General features: G+C 49.7%; 1 long non-coding RNA gene across 1 annotated transcript in view; it reads left to right on the forward strand.

The window, feature by feature from the left end:
- Positions 1–7,751: 7,751 nt before the first annotated feature.
- LOC139832905 (uncharacterized) overlaps positions 7,752–12,805 on the forward strand; it is a 31,838-nt gene continuing 26,784 nt past the window's right edge. The window contains exon 1 of the long non-coding RNA XR_011747719.1: positions 7,752–8,352. This is a non-coding gene — a long non-coding RNA (uncharacterized lncRNA). The remainder of the gene's footprint in view (positions 8,353–12,805) is intronic.

The following is a 12,805-nucleotide window of genomic DNA, read 5'->3' on the forward strand; positions in this document are numbered from 1 at the left end:
AGTGGCATAGTGTTTGGCTCAAGGATTTTGGATGCATGAGAAGTATTCCCTCTCGATACAAGGTTTAGGCTAGCAAGGTTATTTGAAATAAACACAAGGATAAAGCGGTGCAGCAAGACTCACATAAAGACATATTGTAAACATTATAAGACTCTACACCATCTTCCTTGTTGTTCAACCCAATACTAGAAATTATCTAGACCTTAGAGAGACCAATTATGCAAACCAAATTTTAGCAAGCTCTATGTATTTCTTCATTAATAGGTGCAAAGTATATGATGCAAGAGCTTAATCATGAGCACAACAATTGCCAAGTATCACATTGTTCAAGATATTATACCAATTACCACATGTAGCATTTCCCGTTTCCAACCATATAACAATTAACGAAGCAGTTTCAACCTTCGTCATGAAAATTAAAAGCTAAGAACACATGTGTTCATATGAACCAGCGGAGCGTGTCTCTCACCCACACAAGCATTTATTCAAACAAAAACAAAAACAAAAACAAACAGACGCTCCAAGTAAAGTACATATGATGTGACCGAATAAAAATATAGTTTCAAGAGAAGGAACCTGATAATTTGTCGATGAAGAAGGGGATGCCTTGGGCATCCCCAAGCTTAGATGCTTGAGTCTTCTTGAAATGTGCAGGGATGAACCACCGGGGCATCCCCAAGCTTAGACTTTTCACTCTTCTTGATCGTAGTATATCATCCTCCTCTCTTGACCCTTGAAAACTTCCTCCACACCAAACTCGAAACAAACTCATTAGAGGGTTAGTGCATAATCAAAAATTCATATGCTCAGAGGTGACACAATCATTCTTAACACTTCTGGACATTGCCCAAAGCTTCTGAAAGTTAATGGAACAAAGAAATCCATCCAACATAGCAAAAGAGGTAATGCGAAATAAAAGACAGAATCTGTCAAAACAGAATAGTCCGTAAAGAAGAATTACTAAGAGGCACCAGACTTGCTCAAATGAAAATGCTCAAATTGAATGAAAGTTGCATACATATCTGAGGATCACTCACGTAAAGTGGCATAATTTTCTGAGTTACCTACAGAGAATTAGGCCCAGATTCTTGACAGCAAGAAATCTGTTTCTCCACAGTAATCCAAATCTAGTATGAACCTTACTATCAAAGACTTTACTTGGCACAACAATGCAACAAAACTAAGATAAGGAGAGGTTGCTATAGTAGTAACAACTTCCAAGACACAAATATAAAACAAAATTACTGTAGCAAAATAAACACATGGGTTATCTCCCAAGAAGTGCTTTCTTTATAGCCATTAAGATGGGCTCAGCAGTTTAGATGATGCACTCGCAAGAAATAGTATTTGAAGCAAAAGAGAGCATCAACAGGCAAATTCAAAACAAATTTAAGCCTAACATGCTTCCTATGAAAAGGAATCTTGTAATTAAACAAGTTCATGAAACATAATGCAACAAGCATATAAAGATAAAACAAGTGTAGCTTCAAAAATTTCAGCACATAGAGAGGTGTTTTAGTAACATGAAAATTTCTACAACCATATTTTCCTCTCTCATAATAATATCCAGTAGCATCATGAGCAAATTCAACAATATAACTATCACATAAAGCATTCTTATCATGAGTCTCATGCATAAAATTATTACTCTCCACATAAGCATAATCAATTTTATTAGTTGTAGTGGGAGCAAATTCAACAAAGTAGCTATCATTATTATTCTCATCATCAAATATAGGAGGCATATTGTAATCATAATCAAATTTATCCTCCATAACAGGCGGCACCAAAAGACTACTATCATTATAATCATCATAAATGGGAGGTAAAGTATCATCAAAGTAAATTTTCTCCTCAATGCTTGGGGGACTAAAAAGATCATGCTCATCAAAGCCAGCTTCCCCAAGCTTAGAATTTTCCATAGCATTAGCAACAATAGTATTCAAAGCATTCATATTAATAACATTCCCATTAGCATGCATATAAAGTTCCATGGGTTTTTTAATTCTCTCTTCAAACACATCATGTCCTAATTCAAGATAAAGTTCATAAAGATCTCTCATATTTTTGTTTTTTTCCATTATGCCTAACTAGTGTAAACAAGATACAAAAAGATGCAATTGCAGGATCTAAAGGAAATAGCTTCGAGTACTTACAACGGCGCCGGAAAATAGCTTAGTAGCCGAGATCCGGAGTGTGAGTACATTTTACCTTTCCTCCCCGGCAACGGCGCCAAAAAAGTGCTTGATGTCTACGGGTGCTTCTATTCTTGTAGACAGTGTTGGGCCTCCAAGAGCAGAGGTTTGTAGAACAGCAGCAAGTTTCCCTTAAGTGGATCACCCAAGGTTTATCGATCTCAGGGAGGAAGAGGTCAAAGATATCCCTCTCATGCAACCCTGCAACCACAAAGCAAGAAGTCTCTTGTGTCCCCAACACACCTAATAGGTGAACTAGTTCGGCGAAGAGATAGTGAAATACATGTGGTATGAATAAATATGAGCAGTAGTAATGGCGCCAGAAAAGTGCTTTGCTGTCCAGGACTGGCGTGTGGTTGATGGTGGTAATATTGCAGGCAATACAAATACAGTAGAACAGTAAACAAGCAGCGATAGCAGTATTTAGGAACAAGGCCTAGGGATTATACTTTCACTAGTGGACACTCTCAACATTGATCACATAATAGAATAAATAGATAGATGCTAGACTCTACACTCTCTTGTTGGATGATGAACACCACTAACTGTGTAGGATTACACGAACCCTCAATGCCGGAGTTAACAAGCTCCACAATATTCGATGTTCATATTTAAATAACCTTAGAGTGCACGACAGATCAACACAACTAAACCAAGTACTAACATAGCATGCACACTGTCACCTTCACGCTACGAAAGGAGGAATAAATCACATCAATACTATCATAGCAATAGTTAACTTCATAATCTACAAGAGATCACAATCATAACCTACGCCAAGTACTACACGATGCACACACTGTCACCATTACACCGTGCAGGAGGAATAGACTACTTTAATAACATCACTAGAGTAGCACACAGATAAATTGTGATACAAAACACATTGCAATCATAAAGAGATATAAATAAGCACTTCACTATACCATTCATAACAGTGAATAAGTATTCTGTGAAATATAGCCTAAGAGACCCACACGGTGCACACAATGTCACCTTTACACACGTGGGACAAGGAGTCTCCGGAGATCACATAAGTAAAATCTACTTGACTAGCATAATGACACCTAGATTACAAGCATCATCATATGAATCTCAATCATGTAAGGCAGCTCATGAGATTATTGTATTGAAGTACATAGGAAGAGAGATGAACCACATAGCTACCGGTACAGCCCTTAGCCTCGATGGAGAACTACTCCCTCCTCATGGGAGACAGCAGTGTTGATGAAGATGGCGGTGGCGATGGCAGCGGTTTCGATGGAGAAGCCTTCCGGGGGTACTTCCCCGTCCCGGCGGCGTGCCGGAACAGAGACTCCTATCCTCCAGATCTTGGCTTCGCGATGGCGGCGGCTCTGGATGGTTTCTCGTACCGTGGATTTTCCGTCTCGATGTTTTAGGTCAGGGACCTTTATATAGGCGAAGAGGCGGAGTCGGAGGGTCGACGAGGCGGTGACACACTAGGGGGGCGCGGCCAAGGCCTGGGCCTCGCCACCCTGGCGTCTGGTGGCCCAGTGCCCCCCCTCTGGCCTCTCTCGGGTGTTCTGGAAGCTTCGCGTGATCCTAAGATGCTGGGTGTTGATTTCGTCCGATTCCGAGAATATTTCCTTACTAGGATTTCTAAAACCAAAAACAGCAGAAAACAACAACTGGCCCTTCGGCATCTCGTCAATAGGTTAGTTCCGGAAAACGCATAGATATGACATAAAGTATGCATAAAACATGTAGATATCATCAATAATGTGGCATGGAACATAAGAAATTATCGATACGTCGGAGACGTATCAGGGGGCGCCCCCCCCTGGGCCGCGCCGCCACCACGTGTGGGGCACCCAGGGCTCCCCTCTGGTCCCTCTCTGGCTCTCTGGAAGCTTCCGGGAAAAATAAGGTTATGGGCGTTGATTTCGTCCAATTCCGAGAATATTTCCTTACTAGGATTTCTGAAACCAAAAATAGCAGAAAACAGGAACTGGCACTTCGGCATCTCGTCAATAGGTTAGTTCCGGAAAACGCATAAAATCATCATAAAGTGTGAACAAAACATGTAGGTATTGTCATAAAACAAGCATGGAACATAAGAAATTATCGATACGTTGGAGACGTATCATCCACCGCCGGCGCTACTCCTCGTATGTATGGATACCGACAGAGGTCCATACGTTCAGCTCTTCTATGAGCGCGATATTGGATTGGATCGGATCGGATCATTTACACTGCCCCGATGCGCTTCATCGAGTTTCCACACACGCGCTTCTAGTGGTAATCACCTGGTCTTCTACCTCAACTAGATCTTGGAAGTTTCGTGTAAGGTTAAAATTTTGTTTATCACCTCGTGGCCCAACATGGTGCTTCTTTAAAACGAGGGGTAGCTTTCCAGTAGAAGCGATCAGATCTGGCGTGGAGACCGGTCCCTTTCTGATCCCATCATCTTCCATCCATGGCAGATCCGATCGAGACCTAGCTAGCTTCAAGCTATATCCTTGTAAACACCATATATCACTCCGCGAGGCATCAACACAAGTCCAAGGCATGATGTAAAGGTTTGACCTCACTACGAGGGGCTTGAACCTGCGTAACTTTGTGTCCCTCTCTGTCGTGATGTCATCGCTTCTCTCTGTTGACACCATGGACTTGGTCATCTTGGAGTGTTGCTTCTAGCTAGCCCCCATCAGTTTGATAACCTTAATGTTCTTGCCGTTGTACCTGTGTTACTTCGTGATAGAAAACCCCTGACAATTTGTATGCCAATTGAAATTGTGCGTGGTTCATCATTCTGCACATTATAACATCCATATGATGGGCAACATAGAAGCCACATAACATGGATCCAATAGGCTGCAGGTGGCACTGAGACATTGATCATAGAAATTACTTTCATACATTATCCAGAAAAATAATTTTAACATGTATGTATTTACTCTCACTAGTATAAGTCATAGTAAAACTAACCGGGACAATTTTATGATGGGTTAGCGATGTGTAACTGATCTTCCACCGACAGAACATGCTCACCACTAGCAAGACTTATTTTCAAGATAATATCCATTATGTTGTTGAGCATGTTTCAGCGCTTCTTGGGGTTTTGGTTATCCGTTGTCATCAGTGTCACGTTGCAGCCAATGAACTGTGACCCTCCTTCTTACGTACTAAATTTTCTTCTTCTTGCGGCGAATAGTTAGAACAAGTCGCCTAGTTGTTGTGATCTCCTGACATCTTCGAACTAAAATTTAAAATTCTTGTAGTAGTTAGTAACAGTAAAATTAACAGAAAAAATTGGCATGATATTGGCTAAGTAACGGACTTATGAGTGGCAGAAATTTGCCGAAATAGAAAGTAATCAAAATTTTGGCAAAACATAAGCAACTCAAATCCCTTTAAAAGAATACATAACCCAACATTGGCAACTCATTTAGAGACTAGGTTATCCATTTTCCATTGGACACGACATTTCATCGAGCACATGGAGGGCGGGAGTCCTGGGGTAGGAGGACGAGGAGCTCTGCATAGCAGCGATGTACCTAGCAGCAAGGAGAACTAGAGGAGGCTTCCTCACCGTGAGAGGGCATGGAGTCGACGGACGGAGAGGACAAGCTCGACAGAGGCGAGGAAGAACTAGAGGTGGACATTGCGTGTGGAAGAGCTAGAAGTGAGAAAAACCCGACATGGATGGCGAGCTTGATGCGATGGACCACGTCAAGGCATGGTCGGAGGCGGAATATCAATGACAAGGGCAGAGGGCGCGTCGAGGTCAAGCGTGTGGGGAGGAGTTAGGAATGATTGAAGTATAACCGGGGGAAACTGTCTCGGTGGGTCGACTTAAATTTGGTTTAGTACATATAATGGTCGCGGGTTTTGACCTCCTCCGCTACCCCTATGTTCGTCTCGCTCGGAGCCCCCTTGTTCCAAATATATTGGAAGCACACATGCATGTTGACATGCGGCTGATACGTTCATACCAGCCGCATGCGGGCATCAGCACCCGCTGCTGGTAATTTCTAACCCCGGGCGCAGCCGAGGCCCACTTAGTAGTCGCGTGTCTCGGCACAGGGGGCGCTACTAGTAGGCCAATACTGGTTGAGTGCATCGTGTTGGCACGCAACAAATAAAAGCAGTTGCATGCCATTAATAGGGTGCACTTCTGGTAAGCATGTCCCTATAGAGTATTCCCTACTAATTATTGGTCCATGTGGGCCCGTGGGACAGGTGGGTCCCACTATGGGACCCCTGAGACCTTCTCGAACTCCTCGACACAATACCAAAAAAATACTAAAAATTCAAAACTCTAAAATGACTTTCCATATGTGTTTCTTAATGTCCAGACCATTCTGAAACTTCTTGTGATTTCTTGGATCCCATCTAAGACTTCGAAAAACATTTGGTCACCATCACAAATGTCATATTTCTACCCTACCGTCATTGAGCGTTAAGTGTGGGACCCTACGGGTTCGAGAATATGTGGACGTGATCAAGACACATCTTCGATCAATACTTAATAGCGGGACATGGATTCCCATATATAATGACTCCCACACATTCAAAGAAGATCTTTATCGGTTGAAGCACGATGTCAAGAATTCAAAAAATCATGTACTCCTTTCACTTTTGTCCCGCGATATTTAATTGCCCGAGATTTGATCACCTGTGTCACCATACCTAGTTCAATCTCGTTCATAGAAAGTACTCCTTACTCATATCATAATACAAAATTCTCTTGTGTATAACACATTAAAAGATATATAATATGTGTTACTAAGAAGGCCTCTAGTATATCTCTCTGTCACTATGGATAAATCTCAATCTTGATACGTGCTACCCAACAAGTAGTTTTTGAGATACCTGAAAGACACCTTTATGATCACCCAATTACGAGGTGAGAGTTGATGCCTCCAAAGTATTCTTCAAGTACCCCGTAAAAACATAATCTCATGGTCCAAGGAATAGGATACCTGACATTGGAAAGCTATGACAATTTAAACATAGTGACATGATCTTATTGCTTGCCTTAGTTAGGTCTTTGTCCATCACGTCACTCTCCTAACGACATGACTACATTGTTAATCGACAACACATATCTATGGTTAGGAAAACTTAACCATCATTAATCAACTAACTAGTCTTGTATCGGCTTACTAGAGATACATTGTCGTTATGAAACCACACAAGGATTATATTTCCGGTTAATGAAATTCTAGCATGGAGTATGAACACTTATCATCAACCTTTGCATATTATATTAATATTTATATTTTTGTGTCCAATATTAGGTTTAACTTTGGTTATCATGCATTTTCTCTATTTAGGGCTCGTTTGGTTAGTCAAATCCCGGCGGATTCCCGGCCTTTTCCCGGGGATATTTTTCCCCTAGTCCGGAGGTCGGGAATAGAATCCCGGAGTTTTGCTCCTGTTTCAGTCTATTCCCGGTAGGGAATATTTTCCTGGGGAATTTCGGTCCCAACAGCCAAACGAGGGCTCGTTTGGTTACAGGTTTTCCCGGGGGTTCCCCTCGTTTTCCCTGACCGCATAATCCCCGGGCCGAATTGCCACTGGACAGCTCACCGCACCGTTTGGTTGTCACGGGGGGAGAGGGACCCGTACCTTTCCGCGCGCTTCCCCGGGAGAACAATCCGCGAGGCTTGAGGTCGGGAAAGAAAACCCCGAGCCTGTCTCATCTCGCGACGGAGAAGGCGACGGGCAGAGAGGCGACGCCTCCAACAACCTCAAGTTCTTCCTCCACCGGCGACAGGAGCAGGGGCCTGCAGAGCGCATCGCGTCCACGTCCCTCTCCTCTCCCAGCTTTCCCCTCTCCGGCGATGGTTGTCCTCTTCCCAAGATCTGCTCCGCCCAGATCCCTGTCCCTCCGGCGACAACGACGGTCGACGAAGCACAGAGCAGGCCGGCGGCCAGTGAGACGAGTGCCGCGAGCGTCTACCTAGGAGAGGCGCCTCCGCCTCTCTCCGGCGACCGGGAGCGGCGCTTCTGCCTCCCTCCAGCGACGACCATGGTGGCTAAGCATCCAAAATTCCGCTCTTCCCTCTGACAACGGCGACTGCCCAGCAGTCGTTCTTCTCCTGCCCATAATATCCGCTCTGGTTATCTAGTTCATCATGGCTTATTCGTCCCCGAGCTGATAAGTTGTTGTTCCAGATCTTGCAGGCTGGTGAGTTCATAGCAAAATTTGATATCACATCTTGTTGATTTTGGTGTTTAATCATGCATACGTTGTTCCATCTGTACGGCCTTGTCTGGTACTAGAGTTTTAGTGGGGATTAGCGGGGATAATCCGCTCCAAATTTTAAATCCCCACTTATCCCCAATGCATGTTTGGTGCTAGAGTATGAGAGAGTTTAATCCCCACTTATCCCCACTTTTCCCCACTTTTTCCCAAATTTTTAGTGTAATTTTTTCAATTCCCAATACTCTACCCCTACCTAGTGGATTGGGGATGGAGTTTTGTGGGGATTGGGTGAGTGATTCACCCAATACTCTAGAGTATTATCCCCACTAATTCCCAATGAAACACTAGTACCAAACAAGGCCTACATGTGAAATAAGTATCGTTTGTTGAACTCTTGTTCTTTTACAGAAGAAAACACAGCTGTGCAATTTTGAAAAACGTCCGGATTACTATCCATTTACTAACTGCATATTTTAGCGCATCTTTCAAATCATGGTGGAATCTCAATTCATACAAGAAAATCACACTCGTTTTTGCATTAACGTCTAATTATTATCTTCATTGTGGAATAGTAGATTAGCAGTATAACATATGTCTGTTTTGTTGCATTTTTCTGAACAATGGAGCTTCACGGAAGCTTGCATCTTACAATATTGTTATTAGGGAGAGCGGAGCGCAGCGAGAGCGGAGTGCTGCGCGAGCGGAGGGGGCCCTGCCCTGCCCAAGGCGGCGCCTTGGCCATGACGCCGTCGGCTACCTCGCCGTCCCCGTCCCCGTCCCCGCCGCCATAGTCGGGTCCGCGCGGGCGAGAAGATCGGTGGCGCGGCGGCCGCGGGTCAGATTCAGAGGAGACCCCGCGGTCGCAGCAAGGCGCGATCTTTGGCGGGCGGGCGAGGCACGGCGACCGGCCGGAGTCCTCCTCGGCGCGCAGGGAGGTAAGATCCGTGGTGTGCAGGGAGGAGGAGAACGCCGCCTTCGACGAGCTCGACGACCTGGAGGATCCGCTCGACGACGTCGACGAAGAAGAAGAAGCACCGTGGGAGGAGCCCACGCATGTGACCCGGAAGCGCGGCCGGAGGGCGGGGAAGAAGGTGGCGGCGAGGCCACCGCGCCCGGAGCGCGTCCCAGGCGCCTACGACGACTATCGCGGCCTGTGCCTCCTGTGCACGCAGCCCGGTCACCGCGCGGAGGACTGCACCACCGGGCCGGTCTGCTTGCGCTGCGGGGAGGCGGGGCACATGTCAAGGGCGTGCTCGCTCCCCCGCCAGCCGAGGCCGATGTCGCCGCCGGCGGACGCCATGGAGCCGGCCAGGAAGCGAGTGAACGACGCGGGGCGTGCTCGCAGGGTGGATGAGAGCGCCGGTGACCACCGTGCGCGTGCGCCGGAGGCTCGCTAGGGTGCAGGTCCATGCCGGAGCTCCACGCTCTGGGACGGACGGGAGATGGGTGCAACGGCACGAGGCTGCGCCACCTATGGTTGTCGCCGCGTCGCGCCAAGCTGCGGCGCCGCCCAGGGCCGTGGCCGCGCCAAGAAGAGTTGTCCCACCGCCGAGGGCTGCCGTCGGGCGCCAAAACTCACTGCTTGGCGCGGGCATGGTGGTTGCCTCTGCCGAGGCGCGCACGGTGGCCCCTGTCCCTGTCGATGACCGCACCGTCGTGCCGGTGCTCCCCCAGGCCCGCCGCGCAGAGACGCTGCCACGGCCACGGCGTGGCGCGGATGAGCAGGTCGTGCCCCTGGCGCTGCGTGCGCCGGCGATGGGTGGCGAGCTTGCACGCCGTCCTGCGCGCGCGGCTTGTGTTCTCTCCAGGACGGTGGAGATCGACGAGGCTGAAGACGCGCTGTCGAGGGCGCTGCTCGCGGTGATAGTCGGCGTGCGTCGCGCGGTCACCACGGATGAGGTGGCGATGGCGCTGGAAGACATCCACAGGCTGCCGCCGGGAAGCTTCTCGGTGCATTGCCACCGACCTGAAGACTTCTTGATCTTCTTTGCCACCAAGGAGGATCGTGACATGGTGCTGCGGGACGAGGTCATCGAGTCGCCGTTCTTCCGGCTGCTGCTCAGGCCATGGGCGCGCCGCACACAGGCGGCATCCGGCGGCCTATGTGTCCATGCGGAGCTTGAGGTGGAGGGAGTCCCTGCCAATGCTTGGAGCATGGCGACGGCGGAGGCGATCCTGGCACCATCGGCGTGGGTCGAGCGGCTGCACCCTCTCACTCGCAGTCGCGCGGACATGGGAACCTTCCGGCTGTCAGCATGGTGCTTGGATCCGTCGTTGATCCCGCGCGAGATGGACCTCCACATCGTCGAGCCTGACGAGCCGCCGTCGTTCGAGGACATGGCGGCGCCGGCGCAGGCGGTCGTGCCACCGCACATCAACACGCTGGCCTACCCTCTGATCATTCACGTGACGTCGACGGTCGACTTCCGGCGCAGCGCGACTCGCCGTGGTGCTGGGGATCGTTCGGTGAACGGTGATGGGGGCACGCCGGCATGGCCAACAAGGAGGCAATACTCTTACACCAGGGGCGTTCCTGACACCCTGCCTGGGAGCGCGGAGGGCGGCAGTGCTGCTGCATCATCTTCCTCTGCGGGCCAAGGTGATGGAGATCGTGGCGGCGGCGTTAGGAGTTTGGCCTCCGGGGTGATCGTTGGTGGGCCGGTGGCTCCGTCGCGGGGTTCCAAGAGGAGGAGACGTGGTGGACGAAAGATCAGGGAACTGCGTGCTCGCACCGCGGTGGAGGCCGCCGGCGGCGAAGCTACGGATGTGCTGGCTGCCGTTGGCGCCATGGGTGAGCAGGTGCCCGGAGCGTGCGCCGCCGCCATGCCAGCTTTGGCAACGGAAGCTACGCTGGTCCTTGCCGTGCCTGCCCTGCAGTGCAATGCGGACGTGCGCCGGCCGGTGCTGTGCGCCGGCGTGGTCGCCGAGGAGTCCCTGGCTGCCATGGGCGCCGGCGATGATCAGCTGGCGGCTGCGAGCGCCATCGACGCGGGTGAGTCGCGCTGTACACCGACCCATGCACAGGAGGGCCCGCTGGTCCACGCGGCGGTGCACGGTTCGGGAGACCGGGTCGTACCCGTCCAACGGCCGGTCGTGGGTGCGGCCTGCGTCACGGTGGGGTCCACTGTGGGCCGGATTTTGGAGGGTTCTCGTTCAAACCTGGCGGCGGAAGGTGGAGGCGCACTGCGAAGTTTCCGCGTGGGTGCGTGCGAGATCCCTTTTCCCGCTCTGGAGTGCGATTTGGCGCCAGAGGAGCCCCCTTCCTTCCAAAGTGCGACGCTCGATGACGTGGCGGGCCCGTTTGTGCCCAGGCCGCTGCTGGGCCTTGATGCCTTCGCCAGCCCACCGCCTTCCAAGGCTTCTCACAGTGATGGGCCGGACAGCGCTGCTGGATCGGATGATCAAGGTGGTTCTGGGATGGGAGCGCTGACAGTTCAGGGCCAGGAGCTCATCATCTCTACTCCTTCTTCGCCGTTTGGTGCTAGGACGGAGGACGAGAGCGACGATGAGGTGCTGGACAAGGAGATTGTGGCAGATCCGCCCCCATCTCGAGATGGCGTTGACAATGGCGCAGCGGCGCCCCCTAGTGCCGCGCCTTCGTCGGTATGCTGTTTCGCCTCACCACCGCTGGTGTTTCATAGGGCGCGACAAACACCGGTCCCCAGGGCGCCGGTTCCTTTGGCACGGCCGAGGACGCTCGGGGAGTTCCTCGAAGCTGCAAAGTCGCGCTCTGACGCTCTTCTTCAAACCCCAGCGGTGAGGAGGAGGCTGGTGGAACTAAACTTCCAACCACGCCGCAGTTCACGGATCGCAAAGCTACCGGGTGGGATGAACGCCGAGATGAAGGCGGTGCGTAACCTGATGCGCAAGCTTGGCCTACTCTCTGGGGATGAGGCGCCGTCAGAGGCTGCCCTTGATACTTACCACAAGATGTACGAGCTGCCCTTGACGGATGACATGATCGAGGCTATCGCGGAGTTCTACGGATAGACGCTCTCTTCGATCAGAGGCTGCTCCCCGCCGATGATGGGGATGTCGGGTGGTCGCCTTGTGGAGGCATGACCCTGACATGGGTCGTTCGGGTGTTTTTGATCGCTTCAATGTTATACGAACCTAAGGTGATGGTGGCCAACTGATACGTCCCCGACGTATCCATAATTTCTGTCGTTCCATGCTTGTTTTATGACAATACTTACATGTTTTGCTTGCACTTTATGATGATTTCATGCATTTTCCGGAACTAACCTATTAACAAGATGCCACAGTGCCAGTTCCTGTTTTTCTGCTTTTGGTTCCAGAAAGGCTGTTCGGGCAATATTCTCGGAATTGGACGAAATCAACGCCAAACCTCCTATTTTTCCGGAAGGCTCCGTAACACCGAAGAAGAGTCGGAGAGGGGCCGTAGGGCCACCAGACCATAGGGCGGCGCGGCCTG

This window comes from Lolium perenne, chromosome 6 (assembly GCF_019359855.2).
Source record: "Lolium perenne isolate Kyuss_39 chromosome 6, Kyuss_2.0, whole genome shotgun sequence".
NCBI lineage: Eukaryota > Viridiplantae > Streptophyta > Magnoliopsida > Poales > Poaceae > Lolium > Lolium perenne.